This window comes from Amblyomma americanum, chromosome 5, assembly GCF_052857255.1.
Source record: "Amblyomma americanum isolate KBUSLIRL-KWMA chromosome 5, ASM5285725v1, whole genome shotgun sequence".
In the NCBI taxonomy this organism is placed as follows: domain Eukaryota; kingdom Metazoa; phylum Arthropoda; class Arachnida; order Ixodida; family Ixodidae; genus Amblyomma; species Amblyomma americanum.
Genome location: NC_135501.1, coordinates 85,490,391 through 85,499,529, shown reverse-complemented (window position 1 = coordinate 85,499,529; position 9,139 = coordinate 85,490,391).

Genomic DNA, 9,139 nt, shown 5'->3' with positions numbered 1-9,139 from the left:
GCATAATATGCATAGGATTGTTCTGTCTGCTAGCGAATCATTGTATTGAAAGATTGTATTGCTTGGACGTGTGTTATCCTACTTTGATTGCCTCATTTGTCACATATGAAAGACTGGCACACATATTGTGCATGCTATTATCAGTTAGTATTGCACATTTTTTGTATTTTTATAAAGAACTTTCATCAAAATATTGTGCCAAAGAAGCTACAGCACACGAGCGCAAACATTGCGCTAGTATTGTGAGCCTTTGCTGGCGAAATTGATGATCAAGTTCCAATTTCCGGTGCGGAACATGAGGCTCGTTCTTCATTATTCCTCTTTCTGTTGCACTCACACTCAGGCAGTAGTAGACACATTCACACTGTCTTTCTTTTCATATTGTTGTCTTTTCAACTGCCTATGACGCATTCCCCAAGCATTCCAGAATCCTGTCGCTTGTTTCCTCTCCTCCCAGTTCCTTCCAGTCTCGTAGTCTCCTTTTGTCCCGACCGAGCACTTCTCTACATCTGTGCATGCCGATATCCGAGCCTGCGCACGGACGCTCGCACGCGACTTGGAAGCAGGGTCCGGTGTACAACAATCGAAGGACCGCGGGCCTCCAGGGGACTTTTTTCATGGCTTGGAGCTCTTTCAAGTTTCGCGCACTTCTCTTCCCGTTTAAGTGGTCCGTTCAGCGCCCCCAAATCTCTTTTGTTCATGCTTGAAATTATTTCCATGAGCACGAGGGGGCGGGGGGTGGAGCCAGCACCAGAAGTATGGAGGTGTATGCTCTTTTTCGACTCCCGATGCTGTCATTTCTCTTGATACAACAAAGGTCTTCAAAATAAAAGAATGCGCATTTCTCTTGCTGTCTCCTCGTCTCTCCGGCACTCGCTATGGCGGAGAGCGATCCACTACAATGCCGCAGCTGCGACTAGAGGTGTTTGGCCTGTGGCTGGTATGCCGACGAATAGCCACACAACCAGTGCGCCGAACAAACAAGTACAGCGAACTCGAGGTGATGCCGTTCGCACTGTGCGCAAGGAAAAATCCACACCTCACGAGTTATTCGATTTCTGGCGCAATTCAGTGGCCTGGCCTGCAAGATTATGTTTGTTAGTATCACTATCCTTTCATCTTTAAATGTGCTCGAAAATGAATGTTTCTGAGTGTAATTTCTGCTTTGATTACGCGCCGAATATACTTTTTCTGCAGGAAAATACAATGCCACAAAGCCCTAAGACGACTTCTAGCTGTGTGGCAACTCTGCGAAATGTCTAGAATGAAGGCGTGTGCAAAAAAAATGCAACCGCAATGAAGAGAGCTATTTTAAATTATTTGTGGAATGAATTCACCCAACGTTGACCACCCTTTTAATCAGCGGGGTGGGGTGTCATATGTGGCCCGACACATGCTGTGTTCATGAAGACGTTGCTCGTCTATCGTTTGTGCAAGATCGGAATCAGACGTATGCTTCTTCTTCACTGCGACAGGCCAGTCAGAATATGTGCAACAGTTCTATACCGTTTCTCTTTCGCTTGCCCACTTGGAGGTGTTCCTGAAAATACTGAATTCCTGGTTCCAGTTGATTTTTCCCAAGTTGGCTCTGAATTAAAGAGCCATGGATTCTCAGAGGAGTGCTGTGCGGTTTTCAAGTAAGAGTTCAGTCTCCCATGTTGCACGCACTTGAAGTGACGTAAACTGCTTACTTTTTTTTCAAAAGAAATGTGCCCGCAGTCCTCGAAATTCAGTATAATTCGCAAAACTGCGCAAGCAATCTTTGCATGGAAAAATGAATTTCGTACAGAAAAAGAGCTTCATTCAATGTTGTTGTGTCATCCATTGAGGGGAGGTGCTACCACCTCTGGCGTCACTTGCTGGAATAAAATGGCAAAAAAAACTCGTTATTTATAGACACGTAAATATGATAACACAGATATATACGTTCATTTGTATTCATATATTTAACTTCTTCGTGAATTTTAATGTGTATTTGGGGATGTAAATCGGCGCATTAAAGGACTTAAACACCTAATTTTATTGCGCGTTTTATTCTGTCAAACGATGCCTTAGAGTTTAGAATGCATGAATTACGAGGTGGTATTTGCCTACAACCGCAGAATAATTTATAGCCAAATTTCATCCCTCATGCTGTTTTGGTTTCGTCGACCGACGACTGTAACGTCAAGTTGATGTCGTGGTCACGTGCAGCATAGAAAAACTGCAGTATAAACGCTGATATGAAGTTTTAATTCACTGAGACATTTATTCCAGCCTCACCTAAACCTGGAATGAAACAAAATGATTTCGCAGGGATTATGTTACAGTTCTTATAATTAGGCCTTGAGATTTTTTCACCTGGCTACAGTGGCTCTTGACACGGTAAGAATACGAGGCCTGCTTGAAATAACGTACGAAGTCCGTAGTAAATGCCATGATGATCCGCTGCCTCAGTAATTCTTGCTACAAATTACTGTAAGTGAACATTGCAAGATTATAAGAACTGAGCATTGCCATATACCCTACTGCAGTAAATAGAAGGCAGCTGATTAAAAAATTACGATTTGTGAAGGAACCAGGACTTCTGATGTATTAAAACATTAGTGAATTTATTGAAAACCCTACTAAATTGCAGTCAGATTTATTTGCATGATGAAAAAGAAATTTTATTTCTGTTGCAATGGGACCGACTGGCAGGAGTTTAAGCAGCGCAGAGAAGAGGTAGACGAAGTGCAGCTGTGATTCTCGAGTGACGCATGTGTGTGTGTGTCCGTCGTGCCGCCCTCCGACGAACGCCTACGAACCTGCGGTTCGAATAAACACCTTTAGACTTGTTGGAGGTGCCTCGGCTCCCGTCCCGGTTCTCATCCTAGAACTTCGAAGCGGAACGCTTCTCGTTCCCGCAACCATGCCAAAAGGTCCCCGCCAAGCATCGCAGCCCATCCGTACCACCGTCCTCTGTTCCGGGGTGCAGCGCTAGCGTGACCCTCCTCCATTTAGCGGCACCGACGACCAGGACGTCGGCGATTGGCTGGCCTCCTACGAGCGAGTCAGCATTTAGAATCGGTGGGACGATTCCGTTAAACTTAGCAACGTCCTCTTCTACCTAACGGACGTTGCCAACCCCTATTTTCGCAACCATGAGGCCCATCTTCCCACCTGGTCCTCCTTTAAAACAAGCTTCGCCGACGGTTTTGGCCGCCCCGCCGTCCAGAAACCACGCGCCGAGCAACGCCTTCGAGCGTTGCTTGAATGCTCGTTGATCGAAGAAATGTTACTTCGGTGCTGCGCAGCCGACAATATTAGGCCATGTCATCTCCAAGGGCGGCGTTCTTCCGGACGCTGCCAAACTTCGCGCCGTCGCTGACTTCCCCAAAACCGACCACCTCAAAAGAACTTAGCAGTTTTATAGGCCTATGCTGCTATTTTCGCCGCTTCATCCGGGATTTAGCCTGTATCATTGCCCCTTTAACGCAGCTTCTTGCTGGCAGCCCGAACCTCTCGTCTTTGTCACCAGCCTTCGATACAGCGTTCAGCACTTTACGTCGCCTGCTGGTCTGTCCCCCCATCCTTCGCCCTTTTGATCCCGCCTGTCCGACAGAAATTCACACTGATGCGAGCGGTGTGGGCTTGGGCGCAGTTCTTACCCAGCGAAAGCCTGGGTATCCGGAATATGTTTTCGCTTACACCAGCCATGCCCTCACCAAGGTGGAATCGAACTATTCTCTCACCGAAAAAGAATGTCTTGCCATCATTTAGTTGATTGCCAAGTTCCGACCTTACATTTACGGCCGACCCTTCTATGTCGTCACACACCATCATGCCCTGTGCTGGCTGTCCTCCCTCAAAGATCCTTCTGGCCGATTTTCCCGCTGGGCTTTACGTCTCCTAGAGTTTCATTTTCGCGTCATTTATCACTATCGAACCAAGCACTCGGCCGCCGACGCCCTTTCTCGTTCATCGCTCCCGTGCGATTCAGCCTCTGCCCTCGTCTGTGCTTACGATTTCTCGCCGTTCGACCTCAATGATGTGCTCTCCGAACAACTGAAAGATCTTTGGATCACCTCGCTGCTCACCATCCTGAACAATTCCTCGCTGCATTCTTTGTCGCAGACCCTTCGCCGCCAAGCCCACCACTTCGCCGTTCGTGATGACCTCTTATACCGCCGTAACTACCTCTCCGACGGGCGCAAGTGGCTGTTGGTGATCCCTCGACACCTCCTTGCTGCCATATGCGCCTCTTTCCACGCCCCTCCACAATGCGGCCACGTTGGTGTACTGAAAACATATGCTCGCCTTCGTCTGCGATATTAGTGGCGAGGTATGTACCGCTACATACGACAGTACATTCGGTCGTGCACCGCCTGCCAATGTCGCAAGAAACCTCCTCACCCCACCGCCACTCCTTTGCAGCCGTTACCTTGCCCTGGCTGTCCGTTTGCCCGCGTCGGCATTGATCGTTATGGCCCGCTACTAACTACACCGGCTAACAATCACTGGGCATCGTGGCCGTTGACCATCTAACACGTTACGTCGAAACGTCGGCTCTCATATCTGATACCGCAAACGTTGTCGCTCACTTCATTCTACACAGTCTTGTTCTTCGTCAGGGCGCCCCTAAAGAACTGATAAGTGACCGCGGCCGTGTTTTTCTCTCGGACGCCATCGAGGCCCTACTTAAGCAATGCCAAATCGTTCATCGCTGCAGCAGCGCCATTCACCCCCCGACCAACGGCATGCCTGAGCGGTTCAATCGCACACTCAGTGACATGCTCGCCATGTACGTTGATACCGCCCACTCCAACTGGGACCAAGTGATCCCTTTCGTCACGTACCCGTATAATACGGCTACGAAGACAACGACGGGGTTCTCTCCTTTCTTTCTCTTATATGGCCGGGAGCCTACATCTACCACGGACACCGTCCTTCCTTATCGCCCAGGGCCTTCCGAGAACACACCACTTTCCGAAGCTCAGCTGTATGCCGAAGAATGCCGGCAACTTGCCCGCTCTTTCACTACACAGCTCCAATGGCATCAGAAGCACCGTCGGGATTCTTCAGACCCTCCTGCGTCATACTCATCTGGCGACCTTCTTTGGCTCTAGGTGCCTTCCTCCACTCCCGGCCTCGCCACAAAACTGCTTTCTCGCTATCACTGACCTTACCGCGTGGTGCAACAAACTTCTCCCGCGAATTAAATCTTTGACGCGCTCGCCGTTTCTGCGGACCACTGTCGCCGGGGGCGCGAAACTGTGCACGTCGAGCGCCTCAAGCCTTATTATGAACCGTCCATGCTTTTCTCCCCGTAAGTCACCAGGATGGCTCCTTTTTTGGCGAGGAAGTAACTGTAATGGGACCGACTGGGAGAAGTTCAAGCAGCGCAGATAAGAGGTAGACGAAGTGCAGCTGTGATTCTCGAGTGACGCCTGTGTGTTTCCGTCGTGCTGCCCTCCGACCAACGCCTACCAACCTGCGGTTCGAATAAACACATTTACAATGTTGATAATGCGGACAACTGCTTTCAATTGTATCAACTTTTCTTCAAGAGTGCTTGCTTTCATTTACTGATTTACACTTCTTTCGAACGACTTTTTTCCAGCTGTGCATTGAAGAGGAACTCCAATTTAAGCGGAGCTTTGGAGATATAGAAGGAAAGCTCAAAGCAGTAGCTCAAACATTTTCTTCCAAAGAAGGACGCGGATGCGCATTTCTTGTCATTCGAAAGCATTTACAAGGTCATTCCAAGCACACATTCATCAACGAGGATTGTGAAATAATTCTTAGTCTTTCATCTAGCAGTTTTTTTGGCATCCTGGCTTTTCATGTTGGAAAACTTTTTTTTTAATATGATCAAATTCTCGTGAAAAATCTCGTGTTCTTTGCGTGCCATGTTTCACTCTGGTGAGAATATCAGCCATGATTTAAGAATGAATGGTTGCTCACTGGCTCTAATTTATTATTCCACAGTTCCCACTGCCTGAAGTTGCAAGTGACTGCACTTCATGTATACGCCTGGGCTCAACACACTGGCGTTTACGCTCGAAGTATTAAAGAAGTGATCTCGATCAGCAGCGGCAACCTAGAGCTTGCCCTCATCTTCTGCCTGGTGATGTATTACATAAAATCTTCCACTATCTGCCGGAATTTTCCGCCATACTCATCCTGCTGCAGAAGATTGCCCTGCCAGACACTGTAGTGTCACTTGGACTACTGAAGAACCTACTTAAAAGTCTGTCGATGCTCTTGAATAGAATAATTTGTTCTAGTTTTCTGCAATGAAATGTATTCCAATTGTTCACTTTTTAATATGTTGAAGTATGTTTTCTAGAGCAAAATTCAGCGAGTCTTTTTTTAAACTGCAGTCCACAAGTTCATATACTTATGCGAGTGTTGTCAGACTTAGAGCACTCAAAAATGTTACGAGCTATTGGTCATGTCATTTTGTTTCTTTGTTAATAAAGTGACTGGAGGGGTCATGAAGGGATTTTGTTTTCATGAAGGAATTCGCCGATGTTACGCACCTCTGAAAGCTCTTAGGTACATGTACACCTGTAAGCTGTTTAGTTATGATGTTTAAATCGATTTATTGTTGTTTAGGTTTGTATGTGGCCGCAAGCTTTAAAAGAACTCAAATTATCTGCACGGCTTGTATCTGCTTTTTTTATTTCTTATTGTAGTCATTTTATTCTTTCTTTTAAGAAGTGTGATAAACTATGCGATCACAATATTGCGTTCTCTGATATTTTTTGCAGCATCAGACCCTCTTCAGACGCCTCCAGATCCGCTCTCCGTCACCCCTTCAGCTATTATCCCACTATTGTGGCACGTCTCCTGCGTGCTCCCTAAGTGGTGACCCTCATGCCACACACTCTCCCGCATCCTTTTCGGCTGCCCTGCTGACCGTCCCCCGCAGGGACAGTACGCCACCTCGAGCTGGCAGGACTGGGAGTTTCTGCAAACGTCGGCAGCCCGAGCCATCGCACCCCACGTGGACAAAAAGTACGGTGGGGCAGCCATAAAAAGAATGTAAACCACCCCACATGGACAGCAAGCCATCTCGAGCTGGGAGGACTTCGAGGTCCTCCTCACGTCTGCAGACCCGACATCGCAGCTTGCTGCGGTGACTCGGGCTGCCGACGTCATGTCTCGGCACTACCTACATGACGGAGCGCGGGACTGCGCAGTGGGCTAGGGTCCCAGGAGGGTCTTAAATAATAATTGGTTTTTGGTGAAGGGAAATAGCGCAGTATCTGTCTCATATATCGTTCAACACCCGAACCGCGCCATAAGGGAAGAGATAAAGGAGGAATTTAAAGAATAACGAAGAAAGAGGGGCCGTAGTGGAGGGCTCCGGAGTAATTTAGACCTCCAAGGCATCTTTAATGTGGACTTACATCGCAAAGCACACGGGTATCTTAGCGTTTTGCCACCATACAAAATGCAGCCGCCGCGGTAGGGTTCGAACCCGGGAACTCCAAATCAGTAGCCGAGCGCTCTAACCACTGAGCCACCGTGGCCGGTCGGTCTAGAACTCACTTGCAGAAATAAAGCCAGTCTGTAAGTCTGTCTCTCTGTGTGTCTGTCTGTATGTCTGCATATTTGTCTGTCTGTAGCTTCCAATATCTATTCCACCAAATAAAACTTTTCACCACCACCACAGACCCGCCGCGATGGCTCAGTGGTTAGGCTGCTCGGCTATTAATCCGGAGTTCCCGACCCGCCGCGGTGGCTCAGTGGTTAGAGCGCTCGGGTACTGATCCGGAGTTTCCGGGATCGAACCCGACCACGGCGTCTGCGTCTTTATAGAGAAAAAACGCTGAGGCGCGGTGTGCTGTGCGACGTCAGTGCACATAAAGATCCCTATTTGGTCGAAAATATTCCAGAGCCTCTTTCTTCTTTCACTCTCTCATTTATCTCTTCCCTTACGGCGCAAATCAGGTGTCCAAAGTGATATGAGAGAGATACTGCACCATTTCCTTTCCCAAAAATGAATTATTATTATTAGTATTATTACCACCACAACATCCCTTTCTCACTACCGCCATGTACCTCAAAGCACGACTGAGGTGTCCACTGAGCTAGGAATCCAGTTATGCGTTCATTCTTTCCTCAAAAATCATCAGAGTCTAGAACATTGTCAACGCCAAAGCCTATGGAAAAACTGAATTCCCAGTTTTCGGTTTGTATATCCTGAATTAGCTGAGCTAATCCACAGCCTCAGGATGACTACGCAATTCCTGTTTAAGTAGTTAACAAACAGCTGCCGCTCTTGCAGTGATTTGTCTTGCATGAAGATGGGCTCAGTATCGATAATATTTTGCAACTAGCTTAGCACGCCTTTCTAATTGAATCACAGCAGATTTGCGCGCTGGCTACGAATACATGGTGTAGCAAAGTTCAGAGACTGCGGCACCATTCGCAGTTCACATGTCACACCGGGCAATGTTGCCATTCAGTATTCGGCTCCTCTACCTTTAATAGTTTCCGCATGTGCTGTTTTCACCTGGTCGTGATAACAGCAGCGAACGAACACAGTGGCGCATCATTTGTCATCAACTTTTATGCATGCAACTGAGAAGTTCACGGCACGAACTCACTGCATTTAGACGGCATACGCTGTCCCGTTGAAATCGTTGCATCGAGCTCGCATTGGTTCCGAGCACGGGGCTTCAGTCTCCATCGAATGCATCGTTGTCCGCGTTTTTCAGGGGCGTCTAAACGGTAGGTTTAAAGCGAAAATCTCCTCTTCTCGCAAGAAAAGCTTAAGGTAAAACCACGCTTCACTTTGACCTCTAACTGGAGGCTCGCCGAGGGTGTGACTCTGACGTTGAGGGTGTGACTGACTGTGACCACGCGACTTACCGCTCGCTCCTAGGCCAGAGCTCGCCGCCTAGACACCTCAGACATTGATCCAGAACCAGTCAACGGGACGAGTTCTTCCACTCAGCATTGGAGGCGCCGGGCTGCTTCTAGTGAGCCCTACGACAGAAAGTGTCGCGAAGTCGCGTTCCCTAGAGATAAGTCGCGTTCCTTAGTAAAGTGTCGCGAAGTCGCGTTCCCTAGAGATAAGTCGCGTTCCCTAGAGATAGAACGCGACTTCGGCAGAGCGGCAGCTGTTTGTTAACTACTTAAACAGGAATTGCGTAGTCATCCTGAG